At 43.9% G+C, this 27,087-nt stretch overlaps 1 protein-coding gene across 1 annotated transcript in view; it reads right to left on the reverse strand.

Moving 5' to 3' along the window:
* The window catches only part of SPSB4 (splA/ryanodine receptor domain and SOCS box containing 4), a 301,733-nt gene extending 276,948 nt beyond the window's left edge, over nucleotides 1-24,785 (reverse strand). The window contains exon 1 of the mRNA XM_029616474.1: nucleotides 24,226-24,785. The gene's annotated coding sequence lies outside the window, so the exon portion shown is untranslated. The remainder of the gene's footprint in view (nucleotides 1-24,225) is intronic.
* Between the last annotated feature and the right edge of the window lie 2,302 nt (nucleotides 24,786-27,087).

Genomic DNA, 27,087 nt, shown 5'->3' on the forward strand with positions numbered 1-27,087 from the left:
AACTCTTAACCTTTGCAGCTGCAACTTACTTTCTCCTTATTTTATCAATACCTCCCTTTTAAAAGTTAAATGCTAAAGCAGTAGATTTATTTAATATCATTCCTCCAGTCATTAAGCCACATTTGATCATGCTACGGTATGATCACTGCTGCTGAGCAGCACCACTACTGTTATCTCTTGCACCAAGCCTGTGTTCCACTATGAATTAGGTCTAAAATGGCTCCTCCTCTCATTGGTTTCCAAACCAGTTGCTCCATGAAGTAGTCAGTCATTTATCTCCCTAGCATGTCCTGATGTGACATTTACTCAGTCAATATAAGGGTAACTGAAATCTATCACTGTACTGCCAAGTTTGTTAGCTTCATAATTTCCTTTAGCATTTCATTGTCTGTCTGTTCATTTTGGCCAGGTGAATGGTAGGATACCTCCACCACTGTACTCTTCCCCGTTACCCATGGAATTTCCATCCTTACAAAAGGTGAATACAAAGGTAAATTTTAAAAGCCCAATGCACGCATTAATTAGGGCATGTGCAAGTGTGTCAGGCTTGCATGCGCTGAGGGGATTTTAAAAGCCTCCTGGATAAGCATGTAAATGCTGCTGCATGCACAACTCAAAACTTCTCAAAGGGGAGGGGCATGGGCATTTTGGGATGTAAATATTTACGTGTTCTGGCACACTCAGAGGCCCCCCCCCCCCGTCACGTAACTTTGCTTCTGCTATGGATGGCGTGTAAATCACAAACATAACAAGCCATTTTGGAGGAGTTTATAGGGTCAGTGAATGAACTGGTAGAACAGACAATGGCATCTGCATGTGTCAGTTTTAAAATTTCATCACTTACACAGTAAAAGTGACTTTTTGCATGCACAGGCGCATGTCCACTTAAAATTAAGTACACTTGTGCATGTGGCCAGGCGATTTTATAAAATGTGTGCACATATGCATGTATATGATAAAATAGCCGTGTCCCTGGGTGCGGACCAACAAACATGTGCGCCTGCACGCTGCTTTGAAAGTTACTGTCAGTCTCCGGCAGGACCTTCAGCCTGCTGGACACAATGCCATCCCTAACAAAGCACTACACCCCCACCTAGTTAAGCCACCCTATCATTGCAATATAATTTTTACCCTGGTATAGATTTGTCTCATTGGTTATCCTCCTCCTGCCAGGTCTCTGAAATGCCAACGTCCCTGTTTCTGTAGTATCCTTCAAAGATAGTGGCTCAGCAGTGCATGGTTCAGAGGAAGTTATCAGCTTTCCCCCTTTTTCAAACATAAAAGCTGCTCCGTCTCCTTTCTGAAGGTTAATTCTAACAACCTGGTTCCAGCCTGGTTAAAGAGGAGACCATCCTTTTGGAATGGTCTCCCCCTTCCTTAAAACGTTGCCTAGTTCCCAACAAAATTAAAGCCCTCTTCCCTACACCACTGTCTCATCCATGTATTCAGACTCTGGAGCTCTGCCTGCCTCTGGGATCCTGCACTTAGAGCATTTCAGAGAATGCTACTCTGGATTTTCTGAAATTCTGCTTTTTAAGAGCCTAAATTTGATTTCCAGAACCTCCCTCCCACCACTTTCCTGTGTCATTGGTGCCCACATGTACTACAACAGCCGGCTCCTCATCACTGTCCAAAATCTTTTCTAGGCGACCTTCATACAAGGCTGGCAAGTTAGCAAACAATTTTCATGTTCACCAGTCACCCAGCTATCTACATCCTATTAAATCAAATCACCAACTATAATTATCTACCTCCTAGACCAAGCCCTTAGAGACCCATCCTCAATGCGAGAGGATAATGCATTGCCTGGAGAGCAGGTCCTAGCTACAGGATAGCTTCCTCCTACACCAAAATGATACTCTCCATCTAAGTAACCTTGCTTGTGCAAGGCAGCAGAAGGGCTGCCAGACTGGAGTTGGAATTTGGCTACTATGTCCCTGAAGGTCTTCTCAATATACCTCTCTGTCTGCCTCAGCTCCTCCAGTTCTGCCATTCTAGTTTCCAGAAACTGAACTTATTCTCTGAAAGCTAGGAGCTCTTTGCATCAAGTCCACACATACAACTTTCCACCAAATGGTAAATAATACATGTGGCACTTGGTGCAAAAGACTGGAAGGCCCCATCTCACTGATGTCTCTATGCTGTTATTGTTGAGTTCTTAGTTAATTTAAATTGGTAATGGAGTAGAGATGTGTAAGTTAAAATCCTTTAAATGTATGTGGTGTCTTAATGTTAAGTTTGGCAATGACCTACATGGAACAAATCACAAAGGGCCGTCTAATACAGGTGCAGATCGATGACCTAGCAGCGGGTTAAGCTTTACAGACTTCAGAAAAAATAGTGGCAGTCATCTTGGATAAAGAATCAAAGTTCAGAGCCCCTGAAGCAGTTCTATTACGAAACATGTCATGACAGGCGAGCTTCAGTTAATCTGTTTTGAAGGAATTATAGAATAAGGCGCTTTTCACTTTGGATTGTGTCGAGGAAGCACAGAGTACCTACACTTCATCAGATCACCCAGTGGGGGCACATATTTTCTGCCTTTTAAATGAAGTATGAATTAAGATGTGATAAAAATGTACTAAAAAATTGGAAATGTAATGTTTTGATGATATTTTCATTTTACCTTTGGACACTTGGGACCAATGATTAAAAGTGACCCTAGGCTGGTATAATTATAGAACTTTTTAGTGCAGGGTGGTATGATGGTCCTTCTTGTATAAAAGCGTTACGAGGAGGAAAAAAAAAAAAAGAGTTTGCAATTTAAGTGTTAAATTTGTATATGCATACTTTTTTTTTTCCTAATGACCTACAAGGGGACAATAATTAATGCATTGATAAGGGCTAGGTCCCTCATTTTAGATAAAGCCTAGATTGATTTTTGGTATGAAAATGTTTCATCCTCTTATATGGTACAAGAGAGCCTATAAATCAAAGAATGTGCGGAAATGAAAGAAAAACCAGCTAAAAGGTTATCTACCTTTCCTTTCTTTTAGTCAGGAACATACACTTAACCTCACCTAACTTTCCTTTCTAAATTAAGCGCACACACAAAAAAAAAAAGAAAGAAGTTTATGCATTATTTCACCTCTCCCCCAAAATTTAAGTCCCAGAACTACCGAAAGCAAAGCAATAGTTGCCACCAGAAAATCCTTCTGCTCTCAATATTCCCTCAGTTTTAAGTCCTTGTGCACCACCAATTAGTGCTTCACTTTTTTATGTAATGAAGCCCACATGCAGAGGCTGCTTCCCAAGTCCTGCTGCTGTCTTCCATTACAAACACAAGTGAATATAATAATTGCTGCCACATTCACATATTGTCCCAGTTGCTGAACTCTGAGTCCCTTCCCTGATCCTGCCACTTCTGCTATGTGTACACCACAAGAAGTTGAGTGTTTTCTGAGAAAGCTGTGCCTGGTGCTGGCCGTGCCAGACCCAGGTGGGATGCTGATGTTCCCCAAATACTTCTCAAGTCCATGCTGCAAGCAAAGGAGCCCAGGCAGATACAGATAATGAGCTTCAGGAGCCTGTGTACAGGGCCAGCTATGCTAATTGCTAAACACAAAACATTGCCATCAGGTTTGTTGCTGTTCTAGCTCTTCTTTCTCTCAGCAAAAGTGATGGGCTGAGCCAGCAACTGTTCAACCCACCCAATATAAAGTACTTCAACCTGCCTCTGAATACATGGCCAGGCTACCAGAGTCCCCCAGTGCCTTCCACTACTGCTAATCATCCTCCCTCCATCAAGCTTACCACCTGCAAAGTGGCCAGAAGCAGCTGAAAGTACTATTACTTTCAACAGTAATAGTACTTTCAGTGGGCACGCATAACCTGAGGCCTGAGTCAGTGCACTCCGTTCCATGATGAACTTCTTAGGTTCCATCCATATCAGAAGGAGGATCCTGAGACTATTCCCCAGCTCAGACCCAGGGCATACTCACTAAGTTTTACCATTGCTACTAGCCCCAGCCAAGACAGACTTCCTCCAGCTACGTCACTAGCAGGAATCTGGGGAGGTAGCCAAAAGTCTATAGTGTGCGCATTCTGTCATTGCATGTGTTTTTTTTGTTTTGTTTTTAATTACACTGCCACCTGCATCAACTTATATTATTTGATTTATAGTCTCTACGTGTGTAGAGCTTCTTTTCCTAATTAATTGTATAAATGTTGCTGAACTTCTGATTGGTTCTGTTCTTGTTTGCTCTCTTGCCTCTAGGAATTCCTGGGAGACTACATCCTGCACAAATTGCAGTTGAGAACAGGCTGCTGGCAAACTAACAGCTCTGCTAAATCTTCTACAGCGGTGGTCCCCAACCCTGTCCAGTCGGGTTTTCGGGACATCCACAATGAATATGCATGAGAGAAAATTAGCATGCACTGCCTCCATAACATGCAAATTTTCTCTCATGCATATTCATTGTGGATATTCCGAAAACTCAACTGGCTGGTGGGCCCCAGGACAGGGTTGGGGACCACTGTTCTACAGGTTCCTAGAAGCATCGCTCTTTCCACCTCTTTATTTCCCATCCAGTACTAGATCCTGCTATACACTAATACTTATAGCTTTCTCCAAGACTACAGTTGTCTGCCTATGACTGAGCTTTAAGAGATTCTCATCACAGTTCTACAAGGTCCGCTCTCTCTCTGCAGCTCTTTGATAAATATCCACTGCAAATGGAATGGTATTATTCAATAAAATGTTTTGGTATTAAAAACTGAATTCTCTCTAATATTTGGAAGCTGGGAAAGGATAGAGGTTTAACCGATTGCATAGGCTTTCAAGCTAAACAAAAGAGTGAGAGCCATATTTCTAGTCCTTTCTCAGGAATAAGAGCAGGGCATTTCATTTGTTTTGTGTTCCCAAAGAATCCCTGGTCCTTTTGTGCTATCTGCGATCTGGAAAGGTTCAAGTACCTACATATACCCCACTTATGGATGCAAAGACTGGTATGGTTATGGGGAGAAGAGTAACAGCTGGAAACAGGTAATTGAAAATACAGAATTCTGGATTTTTGTTTTCTGGTAAAAATTTAAGTACTGGCTATTTCAAGCACACAAGATACAAATTTCAAACATTTAGCAGAAATGTATGACCAGTGGCTCATGCCAAAGACCCAGTTAAATCCCTCAGGGCATCAATGCTGTAATGGGAAAAAAAAATCTCTGGGCAATTGCAAATAAAGCTTCCTAGTGCAAAGAGCCTAGCTCTAGTTTTGACCAAGCTAGAATCCTGAAGCTGAAGAAACATGGTTGAGTGGGAAAAAACACTACACACACATTTAGCTGGAAAAAAAAAGAAACCCATAATATTTCTTCTCGCTTATGTTTTGTCAGTATTTTCAGAGTTCTCCCTTTATGTCTATCCCACAAAAGATTTTTTTTTTTTTTTTTTTTTTTTTTTAGCAGTTCTGTAGCAGGAGATTCATTTTGTAGCTGAGTCACAGGAAACTTTCTGAAATGCATAGCCTGTGAGCTATTTAAGAGCCTACTGCAGACCAGACAGACTATACCATCAGCCATGACTAAGACGATAACCACCAAGAATTACAGTAAAAGAACTGCACTGAAAAAACCCTAAAGGCCAAGTAAAAAAGGTTACAAAAGAAACATAAGAAAAGTACAAGTGCCAAATCCCAAGTACTTCAGATCTATCCATTCTGTTGTATATTTAATGGACTTGAAAGAGTACACTTTCTGTAAAGTCAATCAGTTCTATTCCATAAATAGCTATGTTATGTGCTACAATACACAAACCTCATAATAATGCACCTCAATACTTCCTGAATTCAGCCACATTCCGGATAACAAAGTTGGCTTTCTTGGAAGGATGTGCCCTCGATAAGTCAGTCATCCAGGTAGGGGTGGATCATTATGCCCTTTTTCTGCAGTGCCGCAGCCACTACCACCAACTTTAAAGTTCTTTGAGTAGTTGTAAGGCCTTGAAATTGGAAGTGCTTGCCTAATATACCAAACTGAAGACATTTCTAATAGATACTTCGAATGGGGATGTGAAAATATGCTTTTGCCAGTTCTGGGGATAGAAAATTTACCCTTCCTGACACGGATGGAGACATTTTGCTCAATCATAAGTGGGGTATATGTAAGTACTTGACCCTTTCCAGATCGCAGACAGCGCAAAAGGACCAGGGATTCTTTGGAAACACAAAATAAATGAAATGCCCCGCTCTTATTCCTGAGAAAGGACTAGAAATATGGCTTGAAGATTTTGCAAACTAAGATATCCTTTATTACTTCCCACTTGGTATTCAAGGAGCAGAAGGGGGACCATAAGAGACTCCAGGAACTGACAGTCAATTCTGGGGCATAAGCCCTATGAATGATATCTAAGATCCATCAGTCTGTTCTTATACAAGTCCATTCCATGAAAAAAGGCTGAAGGCGTCCACCTACTGGAGCTATTATGAGCCGGGACCCGCTGAATATCACTTCTGACTGCACTAGCGTAGTAGTCTTCTTTAGTCTTTCTTGATCCATGAAAGGTATGAGACATTCTTTGTATTCTGTGGGGGTGTATATTAAGCTGATCTGAACTTCCTGAGGCTCTGGCAGCTTGGGCCTCGAGTGCCTGGCTGAGCTTTGTTTTCCAGAGAGGCTTGAATTATCCTACATGCTAGACTAGTTTTTCTTCTCCAAATAGCAGGCCTCTTAAATGGTGACTTCCGAAGGCAAGACTGATACCAAATCCATCACTCAGTTGCACAGCCAGAGGAGGCTCATGGCCGCCACCCCTAAGGTGACTGCCCGAGAGGACATTCAATTGAGGTCATACATAGCATCCACCAGAAAAACTATTTCTGCCCCTAGTTGACTTCACTTTCTGGGAGTTACTGGGTCTAGCAAATCACTGCTCAAGCTACATAACCCCCACATCATGCCTGAAGTGCCATAGCATTAGTTGAAAGCTTGTTTTCCTATATTAAAATGAGGTTCATCTTGAGGGTCCTTCAAAGATGTCCCACCTTTGAATGGAACCATCATTTAGCAGGTATCCACCCTGGGAATTATCAGATCATCTTCTAGTGGTAAAGGTAGATCTTGTTCATGTTTCTGCTTCCCTCTAAACCTCCCTGGGGGGCAGGAGTTCCATTCTGTTAATATCATTCTTTTTAAGGCTGGGTGTAGCAGAAAGGCCATCTGGGTCCTCTAAATTTCCTGCAGGATCAGACCTTCTTCCATATGATCCTCAGCCTTAGTCCCTGAAATTTTAAGAGCAGCCATTAAATTAGAAATCAAGATCAACAATTCTCTATGGAATAATCTCATGACAGAGGATTCTTTTCCTGTGAAGAACAATCCCCTCTCTCTAGGGAGTCTAGAAGGGTAGTATGCTCAGACTCTTCCCCTGAAACAGATCTTGCAAAGGAGTGCTGTGTAAGATTTTGAAGGAGCCTGAAGCCTCCAATATTGCTTTAGAATGCTTTAAAGGCACCCTTTCTAAATTCTCCAAGGTGGGATGGGTCCAGCATGGCTAAAAAAGGTTCTGTGAAAGAGAGCCTGGCACAGCACAGAATGCCTGGTGTATAAGGAGAAAGAAAAAAAAAAAAGAGTCAGGTGAGAAAGCTCCATATAGAGCTATGGGAGATTCTATTTGCAGCTTCTATGGAGCTATGGTTACCCATGGTTGGCTGGAAGCACTCCACAACTCCCTACCAATAAGGAGTCTGTGGGCAATGCAGAGGTCAGAGGTCATCAGTGTATGTGGGATCTGGATATTTTCTGCCTCACATGGGCCTATATCTGCTCATTCATCCTGCATCTCCCATGGGAATGTTTCAATGCCATTTGCTCATGACAGTACTGCTACCCCTCAAAGCCTGCTTTCTACTCCCCCTCCCCCCCCCCCCAGAGGCAGCATCCTAAGAAGTACTGCCACAGCTTTCCTTCCCCTAAATGCAATTTAGGATGCTTGCACCCAAGTGTATCAGTTCTACTCACCACCACCTGAAGTCACGTTGAGCCTGTGCCTCAGTGTTTCCTTCAAGGAGGAAGGTAGAGACGGGGGGGGGGGGGGGGGAGTCTATCCTGAAGCACTTTAATCCCTAGGTCTTTTTTTGTTTTGGTTTTTTTTTTGCAAAGATTTAGGCATGCCCTAACAGGGTTAATACACCAGAACCCTTAAGAGTACTGGGATCGAAACCCAAGGGCAATCTCAACTAGAAAAAGAGAAATTACTTGCTCGATAATTTTTTTCCTTAGTGTAGACAGATGGGCTCAGGACCAGTGGGTTATGCTCCCCTGCCAGCAGATGGAGACTGAGCAAGCTGACATCACAGTATATATACTCCTGCAGTGACTCCAGCCTGCCAGTATTCATTTCAAAAGCAACTGTGGACAGATTAGCAAAAAACTTGAATAGGCAACCATAACTGTACTGAACCAACAAGAACACTGAACTCAAGTAAGAACGTAGGTACCCCAAATCTAGGAACTGGATGAACACTTACCAGTAATCCCTTGGGAACCGGATCCCTATAGAAGGATTATTGACATAAACATTCAGCACTCGAGGGCGGGAAACTGAGTCCATATCTCTACCGATATGATGTCCCCACTAATATCGGTATAGAAAAGTTTGTAAATAAATAAATACATACATACCCCTAAGGAAAACAAAATTATCAGATAAGTAATTTCTCCATTTCCTAGTGTATAGACAGATGGACTCAGGATCAGTGGGACGTACCAAAGCTACTCCTGAACAGGCTGGGAGGCTACCACTGTCCAGTGCAAAGGCTGCATCCTCCCAGGCCTGCACATCCAGACAATAAAACCTGGAAAAAGTATACAAGGACATCACATCACAGCTCGGCAGATATCAACATAAGACAATCTAACCTCTGCCCATGACATTGCCTGAGCCCTAATCTGGAGTAGGCAACGGCTTTCCTGAATCCACATATGCGGCTGTGACCACCTCCACCTAGTAGGCTACAGTGGCCCACAAAGCTGGATGAAGTTCACCCTGCTTCCTTACACTATGAAGGACAAACAAGCGATCAGTCTTTCAGAAAGGTTCAGAAACCTCCAGATACCACACGACAAGTTGCTTGACAACCAAAGATTGCAGAAGGCGATACTCCTCCATGTCCTTGACCTTATCCGGAGACAGCAAGGAAATGGACTGATTCAAATGAAATTCCGAGACCACCTTAGGCAAGAAGGATGGAACAGTACACGCAGCTGCAACACCCCTGGAGTCACCTGAAGGAATGGCTCCCAGCAAGACAAGGCCTGCAGCTCAGAAATTCGACGCACAGAACATATAGCCACCAGGAACACTGTTTAAGGTCAGTAACTGCAAGGAAAGGCTAAGCAGCCGGAACATAAGGCCCGCTAAAAATACAGCACCAAATTAAGACTCCACAAATGAACTGGTAAGCGAAAGGGAGGCCAAAGATGCTTCACTCCCTTCAAAAAGCAGGCCATAAAAGGATGGAACAAGGAGTCTGCATTCACCAGGCTTCAGAAACAGCAAGACCCGCAACCTGTACCTTCAAGGAATTAAGGGCCAAACCTTTATTCAACCCATCCTGCAACAAAACACACCAGAATGATCAGGATCTTAACTGAACAAGGAAGAATACCTCGCCATTCACATAGGCCTCAAATATTCTCCAAAAACTCACACACAGGCTAAGGAAGTGGAGAACTTTCGAGTGCAGAGTAAGGTGGCAACCACCGCAGAAGAATATCCATGCTTCAACAGGTGAGCCCTCTCAAGGGCCAAACCATAAGATAGAACAGAGTTGGATCCTCGTGAAGAACCTGTCCCTGCTGCAACAGATCCATGCGTAGTGGAAAATGAAGGGGGATCTCCACCAGGAGTCGTCACAGATCCTACCATGGCATTCAACTGGCCCAGGCGTCCACCAGGAGTACTAGCCTCCTATAGCTTTCAATCTTGCAAACTATCCTGTCCAGCAATGGTCATGGAAGAAACGCATAAAGCAACCTGTCTTCTGGCCAGAGCTGTACAACAGCATCTATGCCCAAGGACCACTGAGCTCTCCTGAGACTGAAGAATCAAGGAACCTTCACATTGCGAGAAGTTGCCAGCAAGTCTAAGAATGGAAGGCCCCAGCGATCTACTATCAGTTGAAATGCTTTGGCTGACAAAACCACTCTCCTGGGTCCAGATTCTCTCTCCTGAGAAAGTCTGTCTTATATTGTCTTTTCCTGCAATGTGAAAGGCTGAGAACATCTGTAGATGTCCTTCTGCCCATTCCATAAGTTGGTCTATTTCCTGCAACACTTGCTGGCTCTTGGTTCCTCCCTGGCGACTGATGTAGGCCAAGTCGTCATGTTGTCCCACATGTGGACCGCTTGACCCCACAGCCTGTGACAACTTCAAGCATTCCCGGGCTTCCAGGCAACTGATGTTCCAGAGGGACTATTCAGCATTGCAATGTCCTTGGGCCATCAGCTCCTGACAACGAGCCCCCCCCCCCAACCCTGGAGACTCACATCAGTCATGAGTATCAACCAGGTCAGGGAGGACAAGAAACTCCCTGTCTCAGATGAGCCTCCTGCAACCACCACTGGAGGAGAGAGCAGACTGCCATCGGCAAGTGGAGTCAAATCAAATAGTCCTGAGACTGCGGATTCCAACGAGACAGCATAGAGTACTGAAGAAGATGCATATGTTCCATCACCCATGGCATCTCTTCCAGGGTTGCCACCATCAAGCCAAGCACTGAAGATAGGACCACACTGCCGGGCGTATAGTGTTCACCAACTGACGCACCTGAGATATCAATTTCTGAATCCAAACTTCTGGCAGAAAAGCTTTGTCCTGCCCCGTTTCGAACTGAACCCCAGATACTCCAAAGTCTGAGATGATTGAAGACTGCTCTTGGCCAGGTTCACCAAACTGAGCTCCTGCAACAAGGAGATCACCTTGCGCATCACCAGGCAGCTCTCTTCCTGAGACTTGGCTCAAATCAGCCAGTCATCCAAGTATGGGTGCACCAGGATCCCTTCTCAACGCCGCCGCTATTACCACCATAACCTTGGAAAACATTCTGAGGATAGTGGCTAGACCAAAGGACAGCGCCTGAAACTGATAACAGCACCCCAACACCGCAAAATGTAGAAAATGTTGGTGTTCCAAAATGGATGGTAATATGAAGGTAAGCCTCAGACAGATCCAGGGAGGTCAGAAATTCCCCCACTTATACTGCCATTATCACAGAGCATAAAAGTTTTCCATATGAAAATGAGTGTCGCCTTCAAATGGTGGTTGACATTTTTGAGATCCAGGATGGGACAAAAGGAATCCTCCTTCTTGGGCACAACAAAGTAAATAGAATATCGCCCCATACTTTCTTGGGACGTGGGTACCGAAACCACAGCCCTCAGCCTGAGGAGCCTTCTTCTAAGGGGAGTGGCAAGGAGACACTATGAACCGGTCCCGAGGAATACTGTGAAATTCCAGTGCAAATTTTTCTCGCATCACCTTCAGGATCCACTGGTCCGATGTGATCTCAACCCACCTCTGATAAAGAGAGAGAGGCGACCCACTATCTCTTGTTACTGAAGGTGGATAAGTAAACCTTTATTGGGAAGCTCAGGAAGCTCCACCACCCAACATTGCTCCTCTCTTGGGCTGTCTGGGATGAAAGGACTGAGATCTACTGAAAGGCCAAGTCCTCTGAAAGGTCAGCACTCTGTAGGGATGAAACCATTTGGAACCCCGGAGATGACCCCTCATACCAAAGGGGCATTGCACTTGCCTCTTTATCCTCTCACAACCGAGAGACTGAAGATTCACCCCACTTACTGGCCAGTTTCTCCAACTCACTCTCAAACAAGAGTGAGCCTTTAAAAGGCATTTTCATCAGGGCTGAGTCAGTTGACTAATTTCACAACCATAGTTGACGCCTGGCCACTACTACCAAAGCCACTCCTCTGGCCAAGGATCAAATCACAGCCTGCATCCACTAAAAAGGCAGATTCCATGACTGCTCTGGAATTCCTTCCAGCATCAACTTCCTGAGAGAGAAGCAGACAAGATCGTGCCACAAGGGCGCAATAGGAAGCTATCTGCAAAGTCATTGCCAATGCCTAAAAGGCTTGCTTAAAGGATAACCTCAATTCTAACATGCACATCCTTCAAGGCTGCTCCTCCCTCCATGGGAATAGTCATCTGCTTAGAGACAGTACAAAGCTAGCGCATCCACTTTGCATTTTCCCAAACACTCTCACAGCTGGATCCAAGGGGTTCAGGCCTTCCAATGTCATATCCCCTTTAAAATATGCCTCCGGGGCGTCCCATTCAAGATCTATCAATTCCTGAATAGTGTCTATAACAGGGAAAAAAACAGAAAGCTTTACACAAGGAAACCAAAATGGGATTAGTCTTTGGCTCAGACAATGACTCGATACCAGGAACACTCAACATCTTCAAAGTCTGGGAAATCAGGCTCAGCAGTTCATCTCTATGAAAGAACCAAAACATGGTCCAATACGGTTCCAGCCCCAGAGGAATTTCCCCATTTTCAAGGAATTGGAATCTGTCTCGGTGCAATCCGGGTTCCTGTCGGGAATTCTCACAGGGAACAGAGGCATGCCCCGGCGCTTAACCATAAGACTGGAAGAGGGAGAGGCCACTGGCTACGGGTCCGACCTGACAGGATTGGGTGAAGCTTAGGACTGTGCCTCAAGAAAAGTTTCTAAATCTGAAAAAAACTCCACCAAGAAAAAGCAGCCGGATCCAGTCCAAACCTAGAAGGAACTGGAGCAGGGCCTATTGAACTGCCATTGCCAGTGGAGAAGGCAGTCAAGGGATACCTCCAAACAGCGCCAAAACTAGATCATCATCAGGATAGGAGGATCCAAGCTTAGCGAAATTCGAGGAAGACAACTCTCCCTGAGCAGTCAAACAGAGCTGACATGTTAGAAGACAGGTCAAGCTGAAGCCCGAATATGACAGGCAATATAAAGAGAAAGGCGCTTAGACTTCTTGTTCACCAGCACCATTAGCAGCAGTGAATGTGTGTCCAAACAGCTCGCGCTCACAAATTTATGCACACAAAAAATTAGGCACCGCAAAGGTAAGCACCAAACCACACGCACTAGTGCGTTGAAGACTTAAGTGTATCACCATGCTAAGAACTTGTGCACACAAGGGCACACCCAAAACTGAGCTCACAACGTGGGTGCAGAACCGACGCACTCCACACACAGAGATGTCCTGTAGAGAGCAGTAAAGCATGCACAGAAATGCGCGAAAACACCGCCGTGGTCCTCCAAGTGGTGTGCAGGCAAAAAGCCTATGAGAGGCCTAGACTATCGGGGGCCACTCAACCCACCAAGCTGCCCAGTTCCCCTAACTCCAACAGGAGCAGGAACAACATCAGAATGGCACGCTGAGCACAGAGACCGGAGGAAGTCCTAAAAAACCCCTTCAGTCTCCGATTTAGAAAGTAGAACTTCTTCCTTTTTTTTTTTTTTTTTTAAACTTACCTGAAGTCAGCACTTACCGGCTGAGTATAGAAACTGTCTCCCGCTGTGGGGGTGAGCAGGCATCTGCTGCCACTGCCACTCTCTGCCTCCTGTGCCGGCTGCCTTTAAGCTGTATAATCAGCTAAGTCCACGCCAGGACCAAGGCACACATCTGAGGGAGCACAGAAATCACCTCAGGGATTCTCAGCTGGGGAGAGGAACCACTTGGTATCACCACAGGAGAGTGGGGCTTTTCTCCATTAAATTTAAATTCTCCTTCCAAAAATTGAAGCAACCCCCATAGGGAGATGCACATCCACCATCTGCTGGAGATGGATAATACTGGCAGGCTAGGGTCACATATACATACACACTGTGACGTCAGCTTGCTGGAGAGCATAACCCATTGGTTCCAAGTCCATCTGTCTTCAAGCTGGGAAAGTTTTGTTTTTTTGTTTTTTTTATTTTCTTCACCTCCTATGGGAGAAAGCTTCCAATTGGGGAATCAATCCCTTGGGGACTTTACCACAGAAGCCAGTAGACTCAGCCAGACCTAGGCCTAACCAGGCCCCTGGGAGCTGATTTTTTTTTTAAGATGTACCAAGCTGCAGTCCTGACAACAGATTACTGGCAACTGCCTCAAACCATACCTCCCTTATAGCTGGACATGTCACAAGGAAATAAAAAGGTGTGGCTTTTGTCTCCAGCAAGTTTGGAGGGAGACTTCCCAAGTGTAAGGACTAGCTAGCAGGAGGATAAGGAAAGCTGCTTTCAATTTAAAAAACAGGGATTGTGGCCAAAAGAGTATGCACCCCTTATTCCCAAACAAATAAAATGTTAAGACAAAAATACAGAAGGAAAACACAAGAAACAAGTAACATAAGTTGATGTTTTTCCAGGTATCTAGCTAGTATTCCCGCTTTAAAAAAATGTTTAAACTACATGACTGTGGGATTTTTTTTTCCTAATTCATTCACAAAATGCATCATGCACTGGGCTCCTGTTTTAACCACATTCAAACTAAACTCATGCAAAAGGCAGGATATTAAAAAGGTAGGTCCTAAACATCTAAAAGTAGCCAGTTCTATTGTCTCTTGAATATTTAGTGACTCACATATGAACACAGCAGATGAATCTGGTCTGTGTGTCACTTTCTTATTCTGATTTGTAGAGACCAAATCTGTGATTTGGCACCTACTCAGCAGTACAGATAACTAGAGTTGATGTGCATTGTTCAATAGGGCTCATAAGATTGTGTGTACATAAAAAAAAAAAAAAAAAAATTCTGCACACTTTACCGAATAGCACAATATAGACTGAGTAATAATTTAAAAGGCAATACCCACAAAACTTACTCAAAGATACAGAAAGAAGCAAAAAATTTTTATGCTTAAGGCCTGGCACATACCCCCCTACAGCTCTCTCCCAACACTGACTTGAGCCCTTCCTCAAGCTGGATCCCCAGCTTACAATCACCGTTTCCACCCCCTCACCTTAACTCCAACTTTGTCCCCTCCATTGCTCCAATTCAGCCCATGCTGTGAGCCTTGCGCCAGATTCTGTATGGCAAAACTAAACTTCTACATGGGAGAAATATTTTTATCTGACATCATGGAGAGTTTTGATGCCATAATCTCTCCTACCAAAAGGAGAATTTAAGGGAAGAACTGGGAAAAAAAAAAGTGCTAAAATAAGATTTTTAAAAATCTATAAAGAGGATACAGAGGTCACTGGTCATTCTTCATCTTTCCTGTAAAGAAGAACTTTACTAGCATTTAGTCATCTTTGAGTTGCATTAGGTTACAGCTAACCATGATCCATCATAGCACAGGAAACCTCAGTGAGAGTTTCCTGTTCAGTGGGACAAGCAGAACTCAAGCAAGTCATGGAAGTAATGTGCTAAAAGCTCTGGGATGGAGAAGAGGCCGCAGTTGTTACTGCAGCATCTGACATCATAGAGCAGTATGGCTATATTGATATATTGTTTTAAAGCAGCAGCATTTGATTTGCTTTTGAGCATGTCCACCATATAGTTCAAAAGGAAACAAATCAAATACTAACATTGCTATGACATACAGTGGCTGGTTGTAGTCACTTGTCTGATGAAATAGTGTGATTTTTTAAAACAGGTATGCAACATTTTGTTGATTTCTTGTACTCAAGTGAGACAATGGCATCACTACTAAAACGTTTTTCTATGTCAATGTAAGATCCTGAATGATGGCAAAATATTCCACTTTGTAGATACAGTTGTGCTCATAAGTTTACATACAGGTCGATACAGTAAGGTCGAGGTAGAAACAGTGAGGTAGTGTCAGGCGCACCCTTCCTCCCCGCACGCACAGTTCTCTTCACTAACTCCCCGATACTCTCCTCTAATCGCATGCAAATGCATGCCGTGGCTTTAAAGCGGTAGGGAAGGGTTATGCCCGCGTAACCCATTTTACTGTATAGGCGCTTAATACAGCGCCTATACAGTAACCTGGGTGCGCTGGTACCTGTCATTTCAAATGACATTTGAAGTGACAGGCACCAGGAAGTGTAAAAATCAAAATTTTTAAATACCTGTCGGAGGGCCGCGAGGGTCCAGGGGGCCGGCGGGATCCGGGGGGCCGGTGGTCGCGTGTTAAATCTAGGCCGCGGACGGGTGGGCGCCTGTTCCAGACGGCAGCGGCAGCAGCGGCGGGGGGGGACACACGTTAGTTCGAGACTGCCGGCGAGCGGCGGGTGGTCGCGTGTTAAATCTAGGCCGGGTCCGCACAGGCGCGCATTCATTCACTGCCGGAGGCAGCCCCCACCGGCAGTGAATGAATGCGCGCCTGTGCGACCCCTGCGATTCGGCGCTCAAGGTGTGACGTCACGGCATGTGACTGCCTTGAGCGCCGAATCGCAGGGGTCGCACAGGCGCACATTCATTCATTCATTCATCCATCCAGGCGGAGGAGCCGGCTGCTTTCGCCACCGGCTCCTCCGCCTGGATGAATGAATGCGCGCCGGTGCGACCCCTGCGATTCGGCGCTCAAGGCAGTCACATGCCGTGACGTCACACTTTGAGCGCCGAATCGCAGGGGTCGCACAGGCGCGCATTCATTCACTGCCGGTGGGGGCTGCCGGAGGCAGCCCCCACCGGCAGTGAATGAATGCGCGCCTGTGCGGACCCGGCCTAGATTTAACACGCGACCACCCACCGCCCGTCTCGAACTAACGCGTGTCCCCCCGCCGCCGCTGCTGCCGCCACCTGGAACAGGTGCCCACCCGCCCGCGGCCTAGATTTAACACGCGACCACCCGGCTCCCACCGCCGCCGGCCGCCTGGACCCACGCGGCCCTCCGACAGGTATTTAAAAATTTTTATTTTTTCTTCTGACAGGTTTTATGTGTCCCACATCATTACATTTTCTCGATCATCTCTGTATCGCTTTTTTTTTTAAATTGTGTTTTATTGTTTTTGAGTGTCTTAAGCGGTGTCGATGGATTTGTTACTAGACTCACAGTCCTAACTCCTACTAGGGGGAGGCGGTAAACTAACACGTTACGGCCGCGGCAAAACAGTGCGTTACTAATGAGAGAACCTGAGTGCCCGTTACGGTATCGGAGGGGAATAGCTAATTCCTTCATTATACAGCTAATTCGTTCATTACATGCCGGGTGCGGGAAGGGTTACGCATCTGTTTTAAGAAGCGCTACGGACGCGCAAAACTGGAGACTGTATCGCTGGTTTGCCTTACGCGTCCGAATTGTGCGCAGCGAGCTCGTTACAGACGAGAAATCTTCAACTGAACTTTACTGTATCGAGCTGATACCCAGGAAGAATTCATAAGATGTGCAGCATTTTAAGAAGACATGAGCATCAGACAAAACATGTCTTATTTTTAATGTTTTAAATTAAAACTATTATGCAACTCAGCACAATAAGGGAAATAATAAAAATGGTCCTGTGCAAAAGTTTACATTCCCTTTATTGTTTGGGCTGATAATATACACTCAAGTTGACACGGCAATGAAGGGCAGGTATCCACACCTATGCCTTGTCTGATTGTAACTGGTGTCTGTATATAAATAGTCAATGCGTTTCTTAGCCCTTGGGAAACCTCAGTGCATTTCATCCAGGGCTGCACCAACTTTGGTGGTTACTGAAGCATAGAGAAAGCAAAAGTAGCTCTACTTTTATAACACAGGAAAAGGATATATAAAAAGATATCAAAAAAGATTTGAAATGCCAATTAATACTGGTCAAGAAGCGAAAAATTATGGGTTTGGTTAATGCCAAGGTAGACCTAGAAAGATTTCAACTGCCTGGAAAATTTGCCAGGGTGCAAAGAAAAACCCACAAGCAACTTCTACAGAAATAAAGGTTTCTCTGAAACAAAAGTGACGTGGGTGCTTCAGCATGCACAATAAAGAGATCCTTGAATAAAAATGGGCTGCATGGTAGAGTTGCCAGAAAAAAAAAAAAAAAAGCCATTGCTGCAAACACCACATAACAGCCTGCTTACAGTATGCCAAAACAGCACCTAGAGAAGCCTCAAAGCTTCTGGAACAAAATAATTTGGAGTGATGAGACCAAAATTGAATTTTATGGTCACAGCCATCAAAGTTATGAAAAGAAGCACACCAGCCCTACCGTGAAGCATGGAGATGGCTGGGTGTGTGGGTGGGGGGGGAGCTACAGCGGCACAGGGAATTTAGTCTAAAATTGATGGCAGGATCAATGCAGCATAAGCCAGGAAGCTGCGCATGGGGCACACTTGGACTTTCCAACGGGGCAATGATCTGAAACATAAGGCCAAGTCGACCCTTCAGTGGCTGCAGCAGAAGAAAGTGAAGGTTCTGAAGTGGCCATCACAGTCTCCTGACTGCAGCAACATTGAGTCGCTTTGGGGAGAACTCTAGCACGCAGTTCATGCAGGACAACCACAGAATTTACAGGATCTGGAGGCTTTTTTGCCACAAGAAATGGGCAGTTTTACTACATGAGAAAATAAAGGGCCTCATTCACAACTAATCACAAAAGACTGCAAAGCCATCATTAATGCAAGGGGGGGGGGGGGCGCAATACACGATATGAAGAACTAAGGGGATGCAAGGAATATTTTTTTATTATTTCACTTATTGCTATTGTTTGCTTAATGATTATGCTGTCCTGTGATGCATAATAGTTTCATTTAAGACAGACGTGTTTTGTCTGTTCACTCATGTTTCCTTAAAATGCTACACATCTTACAAATTCTGCCAGGGAAATGTAAACTTATGAGCAGCACCACTGCACAGTTAGCTTGCCGTAGGCCCAAGTGTGTGAACACATTTTCTGTTTCAGTTTCCTGCAGCAGTGCGATTCAGGTGCTCCTAGGAAGCCATGGCTCCTCCGCATGGAAGGGCTTATCTATTGTCATGCAATCTGGGAATTTCAGTGGTGGCCATTGGAAACTTTTTCATGCAGAGTAAGCCTTCCAGGACACAGTTTCTGCTGTTAAATGCTGTCACTTACTTTCTTAATGGTATTCATCTGAAAAGTCACTCTAGGTATGACAGGTTTATATAGCAGTGACTGACATCCTTTATTGCTAAATACCATAATAAGTAAAAGAGAAACAAAAACCAAGGTGGGAGAACCAAATCTTCCTTAACACCAGAAATGCATTTAGAATACAGGAGACAAAATACTGATTTTGCAAGCTTGACAAATAGCACTTAGTTTATAGTGTAAACAAGATAGCTCTCTCTTTATCATGTTGGACTACTAAAGCAAAATGTTGAACTGTGTAAGAGGATATAGCAAAGCAAAACCCACCATGATGGTTGCAGAGCATTATACAATAATCATGCCATTTTTACATAGCATTTAATTTATTTGTATACCGCTCAACCGTTTATTCTTTCCTATCTCTTCCTTCTTATCCAAGTTCTGCTACCCTTGTTATTTGTAACTGCTCCTTCGATCACCACAGTTCTAGTTGATGTATTTAATGCACTCCCGTTTCATGTAAACCAGCAAGATATGTGCTCATGATTGCCGGTATATAAAAACCTTAAATAAATAAATAAATAAATAGGTGAAAAGCATAGATTAGGTTTTTTTTTAGTTCGTTTCCTAAAGTGTTTTGCTTTAAAAACCAGTTTAAATGCATCCATGAATGTTTAATTATCCATGCACTCACACAAAGCAAAAATTAGGTAAGGTATTATAAAGCACTGTTCAATCAATCTCATCTAATTTATCTCATAATGCCTGATCATTTGCATTTCCATCTAGAAAGGAGGACAATTCTGGCTCATTAAGTATTTTTAATTTTTAATACCCCTACATGACCTTAATTTCCACTACAACTCATATCCCGATTAATGCAGCTCAGCAAGACAACACTAAATTAGCTCTGCCAATCTATGGGAAGGCTTCTGTCAGCATGAAATCCTTTGCACTTCAATAGGCACAAGCCAAGGTTCACTTCTTGTCTTACATAATAAAGTAAAGCATAGCCAAAGAAAAGCGATGAATTGCTATTCCATACTGCAGCTCTTTCTTGGCCAGCAGCCAGTATTTGAAAGTTAGCTACATTGTGTGTGTCACTACCTTGAGAAAGCTGGCTAAAAAGAGAGTTTTATATTCCAACTGGTATGCCTCAACTAAGGGGATTCTTGTGCTATCATCACTGATGTTGGGATTTACAGTGTAGCAGGTGATATTTCTTCAAATCAAATATGACATGACATATAGTTCTATTCTGGGGAAGGCCTGGTAGTTTCTTTACACTCCTTTTGGTGTCTCCCTCATTTGGAACCAGGACTAAATCCGATGATATGTGCTTTTCGATCACAGCTATCCAGAGATTCTCTCTCTCATATTATATCTCCCCTCCCAGCTCACCTAACCCAACTCAAATTGTAGTTAAGGTCCTTGGCCAGGGCCATGCACCAGAACTCATTCCTGAACCCTGCAATCATAAGTCCTGAACCTGCCTCGCCACTGTACAATGGACTGGGAGCAGGTAGTCTGATCTAGTCTGGTAGTTAAGATTAATTGCTACAAAATGCACAGTAATTCGTTTAGGATGCAAAAATCCAAGGGGGAGAGAGAGAGAGAGAGAGTGTATTAGAGGCAAAATTCTTCTAAGCACAAAAAACCAGCGGGATCTAAGGGAGATTGGCTACCTTGAGACACTGGATACAAACAGGTGGCTAAAGCAATGGTAAAAAAGTCAGAAAGATGCTTGGCTGCATAGGGAGAGAAAAAGGGAGGTGAAATTGCCCCTGTATAGGTTCCTGGCGAGACCTCACTCAGAATACTGTGTACAATTCTAGGGACCACACTGTCAAAAAGGATAAAAACAGGATGGAGTTGGATTACAGGGAGGCTACTAAAATGATCAGTTTTCGTTCTAAAGCATGTGGAGGACAGACTTGAAGATGTAGGTCCTAAAAGGAAGGGTGAGATAACAGGGAAATGGTAGAGACATTTAAATGTCTCAGGGGTTTCCATGCACAGGAAGCTAGCCTCTTTCAATGGAGAGGAGAATCTAGAACAAAGGTGAAAGGGGGTTGCCTCAGTAGTCTAAAGAGATATCTGCTAAGAGAGGGTAGTGACTGCATGGAATGGCTTCCCAGTGGAGGGAGTGGAAGTAAAAACGGTAACTGAATTCAAGCAAGCATAGGATAAATACAGGGAGTTTCCGAGAGAGTGGTGGGAATTATAAAGACTATAGATGGGCAGACTAGATGGGTCATATGGTCTCTCTCTGCCATGATGTTTCTATGACCTGGAAAATGAATCCAGATCCTTCACATAGCAGTGCACAGAACTACCTCCAATTGAGCTGGCCCCAGTTCTGTTCTGTAAATCTGCATTCTTAGAATGCCTGATACAATATTTATGAACTGCAACCAAATTATTACAAACAAATGTCAGAACAAAATGCAAAGTTATATTTCTTATAGTCGTAATGAGAATGAAGTTTAAAGTCATTAAAGCTCCTCCTAGATCTGTCAAATAGTGTAACAGAATAATCAGTACCAGAACCCTGTGTTACTTTACTGGCACAGAGAGCACTAATGAACACAAAACTCTACACACCAGAAAGCAGTATAAGAGTTTCTTCAAAATACAAGATATAGCTCCAATAAAGCTTTCCCTCCTTTTATGTCAAAAAAAAAAAAAAAAGATACCCCACAGCCCTCCCCAAGACAAAACACACAGGAAAAAGGCCAGTAAATAAAACATGCCATACATATTGATTTGATGGATAGCTTTAAAATAACTAAAATAAGTAAAGTTTTACTTATGTAAAACCCATTTATAAAATGGAATTTTTCCTAGTCTGCTCAAAATTGAAGTCTTTGGAAAATACTTTTCCACAAGAATGTAAACAGCATTACACACACAAAAGTAAAGAATTGAAATGCTAATTTTCTAGCATTTGGGGGCTTGCTTTAAGTGCCACACATCTGGAGGCTTAACTGCCAGCTCCTCTCTCCTCCCCCCAACCTTTGCAAGGTCTATGGCTTAGCTTCTATAGGAGTGCCTGGGTCACATTTGTTTTTCAAGAAAGGAAACGAGAATTCTCTTGGCATAAGCCGGGCTCCAAATGTAAACGTCATCTTCTCCTTGTGAGGGTGCAAAAAGCTATATTTTAGTACCATTTACCCTCAGGGAGCATTTCAGACCAGCCAAGTGAGTTGGCTGGTTTGAAATGCCTCCAAGTTTCCTCAGCAACGAGAAACCTCCAACAAAAACAGTGTTGCTGTGGAAAACTGCAAAAGATGGACTTACTCCCACCACTGCTTTCATACAGCATGGAACTCACCAGCCTTTCTGTGCTCGACAAACAAGATTAATAGCTTCCAAGGAATTCTCTACTTTTAAACAGGCTCAAACAGTGACTTGTTTGATTATAAAGAGACCTAGTGTGCCCTACTTATTACATATTTTTGGTTTCGTCTTCCAGTGCAAAACTACCAAGGCACACTTTTTTGTAAGCTGACTTTTCAGGAGGGAATTCTGAAACATAGCAGAGAGAACATCCTACTGAGGCAAGAATTCTTGCCTCAGAACTAAACTGAATAAAGATGGAGGTGTGTGGGGGGACGACACTCAAAAACAGGCCATGTGTACATCTCTGCTGCAATTTTTCAGAGACTCTCAATTATTCACCGCAAAACATGAATTTCTTGAGCCCCCAAACTGTTAAAGACAATTACCGGTCTTTTCACATATTCATGTTTCCCCAAAAACACATTGCTGGTGTTTTATTATTATTAGGTTTTTTTTTTTTTATTATAGTAACCCGTATGAAATGCTCAATGGCAGAAGTGCTTTGGTAATTTTATTAACCCAGATCAAATTAACACATGTCTTACCTAACCTGGAATGTTTTCAGAAGGTCCTTAATTCACCCTTGTGGAAAAGTGGGCATTTACTAAACTGAAAGGTCACCATTTGTTTCTTAATACATGATGTTGATGTCATTAACAAAAATCTTCACCCCCACAGCTATGGGATGTTAGTAAATAAACAGGACCAGAGATTAAGTTTATGCCCCCCCCCACAGGCAGAAGATGGGGGGGGGGGAGGTTTTGTCTCCAGAAATCAGAGTAGCAAAGGGGGGGGGGGTCCCAAGTTGGGGGCCACTTCAAAAATGTGATGCCCTAGGCACTTGTCTATGTGGCCTATTCCTAAATCCAGCATAATCCATCTCACCTAAAAACCTGCACCTTAAAAAAAAAAAATCAATTACTTGAGGAAAAAAGCCTTAGGACAGGCTGAAGAGTTTGAATCTGCATGTAAACAGACAGCAGGCCTCCTTATTTCAGCTTTCACAAGAAGTTTTCACACTTTTTAAGGTAAAAAAAAAAAAAAAAAAGAGAGAGAAGACACTAGTGAAAATCACATTTTAAATAAGATACCCAAAGCTGTAGCTTGCCCTAGACTGAAAACTAAAGCAAGACAAGGCAATTTTGATGGGGAGGGGATCATTTCCAATCTTGGGGGGGGGGGGGAGAGAGAGCCTAGAATACAAATAAAAATCTAGAGCAGGAAAAGGGAAACAGCAACATTTCACTGTCCCAACACTTTTTAACCGGATATAAAGGAACTCTGAAATAGGTTTGTTGCAGAACAAAATATATGGCTGTAAGATTCAGAAACATAAAATGCTTACACGCTTTAAAGCCATCCCTTATCAGTACTGAACAGTGAACAGTACAAAAGTTTAAAAAAAAAAAAAAACCCTCAGTCGCCAAAAGCACTCCGTTCCGAGTTCTTACACTATCATAATACATCCTTCACCGGTAGCTAACATTACTCACAAATTGAAGCTCGGTTAATAAGCAAAACAGAAAAAAAAACAACTTTAGTTGCACTTCTTCCAAGTAGATAATAATGAAGCTATAGTGCTAAACAAGTTCTCCTCTGTTGAAGGAGACGATCCTTACCTCATTTTCACTATTACCCGACGTCTGCAGTATTAGAAGCGAAGAGTAAAGAAAAGTGTTTAAAAAAAAAAAAAAAAAAGGGAGGGAGGGAGGGAGAACATGTGCTCTGGCGGGCATTCCGATTCACAGGACTTATATATAAATACATAACAGCTTTATTACATCTCCTTAAATCCTCCTCTTCAGCCAGACAAGACTTCTCACCACAGCAGTACATGGAATTTTAAACAAGCCAGCGAAAACACTTAAGCTACATTTGTATTAACGGGACCCACTCGTTTTCACTAACTTTAACTGTTCATGAGCAAAAATAAGTGTAAGCAAAAATGCAACTTACCATAAAAAAAAAGATGAAGAACTGCAATTTATGTAGATCTATGAAACGATCAGAAAATCCAGGAAATAAGGAAGTAACCGCTAGGAAACAAAATATCTGCGGCTCGTATTTCTTCAAGTATCTTCTACGTCAAGAGCCAAAAGTAGGCTTCCGAATTCCAGCTGTTAAGGAAATGCGACTCTCCTTCATTCAAAACCAGCTTTGAAACCGGCAGAGAACCGAAGAGCGGTTAATAAAGTTTTAAGGGAAAGAGCCGCCCCATCCGTGCAGGATCTCGAAACATGGAAAGGCAGCGGTTTAAAAAAAAAAAAAAGAAGTCACCCTCTTCCTTGCTCAGAGAGGCTAACACGCTTGCAGTGGAACACAAAGACAACCAGGAAAACTCTTCGCCAACTGCTCCCTCGATTAAAAAGCCCATCAAGAAAAGCAGACCGGCGCTTCCTTCAGACAAAAACAGCACCCGCTCCACCCCCCATGCCTCTTCCAGACGGGGTGAACCATCCCTTCCCCCGGCCGAGCTGCTGCTTTGTGTTGAATATTTAGCGCTCGCGCTCCTTCCCTCCCCCCACCCCCTCCTTCCCTCAGGAGAGACCCAGCGAGGATAGGAAGCGAACGCACTGCCCCATCATGAAAGCTGATCCTGCTGATCTCATCACTGAGGGCTACTAATCCAATGACCGGGGAATTTAGAACAGATGGTGACGCCCCTTCACTCTCTCCCCCCCTTCAACGCATCACCATTATCACACAGTGCAAACCACCCACCAACCCGAGTCCACCAACCGGCTAAAAGGGGTAATATATCTCTTCGTACTATTGCACAAGCTGCATTTCCTGACAAGCTTTGCGTGCTCCCTGGAGCTTACCGGGAACCTTTGCTATTTACTGAGCCAACGTCTGCATTATTTAACCCCTTCTGCCACAACATGTGCGCCCTCAGTTCAGCAGCAGAGTTTCCCTAGGTCCCGGTCTTATTGAGCGGTGGGGAGAACGCGTCCCCTGCTCTGGGGGGAAAAGGAAGACCGAACTGCACTAAAGAATAAAAGGTTTAGAAATATATGCAGGGCGGCTATCTTGTGCTACATGCTGGAAGCAGAGGGCCAACAGATTCCTGCTAGGGAAAAAAAAAAAAATCATAAAGGCGTGGCAAAAGGATTTTCCCCACTCCGGTGTTTATAGTAATAAACTATAGTGTGAACAAAGAAAAACGTGTATATATTATATATTAAATTGTGTTTATTTCACAATCTTCATAAAACCACAGCATTTTATGGTATATTGTGCCAAGAACAAAGGGGTAAAAATGCTGGCTCTATAGTGCTTAATTTCTTTCCAATTAACATTTTAAAGAAATACTTCTCTGAATGATGCATTTCAGGGATTTCTTGATTTGTGAAAATACGTTTGAGTATAGTGGTACAAAATCCATGGAGAACGTGTTTCTAAGCTAGTGAGAGATGCAGACAGAGGGAGGGGGTCATGCTCAACAGCCAGCAGAGGACTAAAGTGTGCAAGGTGAAAGTACTGGTAGACTTCTGCCAAAATTTTCAAAGCAGACTTACAGGCCAATCCAATATAGTGTGCTCAGCTGATCGCACTGTTTAACCTGCGGTTGGACGAGGGTTTTGGACATGCATCCACAATCTCTTATTCCATAAGGGGGTTAGCGCTTCCAAAACGTGAGTCCAACCCCCCAGCGAAACTAATAGCACTCATCACATATGAAGCTATTAACTATTCTCCCTCAATCAAAAAAAAAAAAATGTGCACCAGACCTGTACATTTTTACCCTCAGAAATTAACGCCTGCCCAGAATAGATGCTAATTTCTGAGCAGCCCAAAAAAGTGTACAGAAAAGCAATATTTTCTGCTTTTCTATACATCCTCCAACTTAATATCATGGTGATATTAAGTCGTAGGAACAAAAAGGGCAGAAAGTTAAAAAAAAATTTTTTTAAAGGTGTGCTGGTGGTAGGTTAGGAAAAGGGACACTCAATTAACAAGCGTCCATTTTCCTAACTCGTGGCTGTGCCAGGTTAGGAAAACGGATGCTTGTAAATTGCATGTCTATTTTCCTAACCCACTGACAGCCACCTCTCCTGGGCACCCGCTGCTGAGTGTTGTGTCCGTCGGTTCCCGACGCCCTCCTCACCTCTTTGGCACCTCCCACTTCGGCCGCGGGAAGATTGGCTGCTGCGGCGTCTTCCTGCCGTGGTCCTCCGGCGTCCCCGGACCGGCTCCACGCTGCTAACCACCATGTTTCCTGGAGGCCTAGGGGCGCGCGCACGGCGCGGCCCCGACTGAAGTACCGGCGATGGCGCGAACCTCGGGGGCGTCCCCCAAAGATGACGTCACCCGCGACAGATATTTAAGGTCTTAGAATTTGCTAACACATCGAGTTAGCAAGGATAAGGAATGACAACGGACTTGCTTCGACTTTCCAAGCTACTCTGCCTCCTTGGACTAACCAGGGGTACTTGCTCCTCGGGGGCCTCGCTCTCTCTCTTACTTTGTAGATTGCAGTCTGGAACCGGTACTCGCTCCTCGAGGGCCTTTGTTCCCGGACTTCTTCGAATTCACTTCTGCCTGGAAGTCAGCACTGCCTACTACATCTGTGAGTTACTATCGCTCTCTCAGAGCTTTCCCTGGAACCAGGTACTCGCTCCTCGAGGGCCTATACATTCCAGCTCCTGGGCTTCTATGAGACATTGTGTGAGTCTTACCATCAGGTTCTGTCCATGAACTCTGCTTACCCTGCTTACTCACTATATTTCAGTTTCTCTACAGCTCAGCCTCCAGGGATCACTGTTCCAGCTTCTGAGGGACTACAGCCCAGCCGGGCATTCCAGCTCACTACTGCCA

Source organism: Rhinatrema bivittatum, chromosome 9 (genome assembly GCF_901001135.1).
Source record: "Rhinatrema bivittatum chromosome 9, aRhiBiv1.1, whole genome shotgun sequence".
NCBI classification, from domain to species: Eukaryota; Metazoa; Chordata; class Amphibia; order Gymnophiona; family Rhinatrematidae; genus Rhinatrema; species Rhinatrema bivittatum.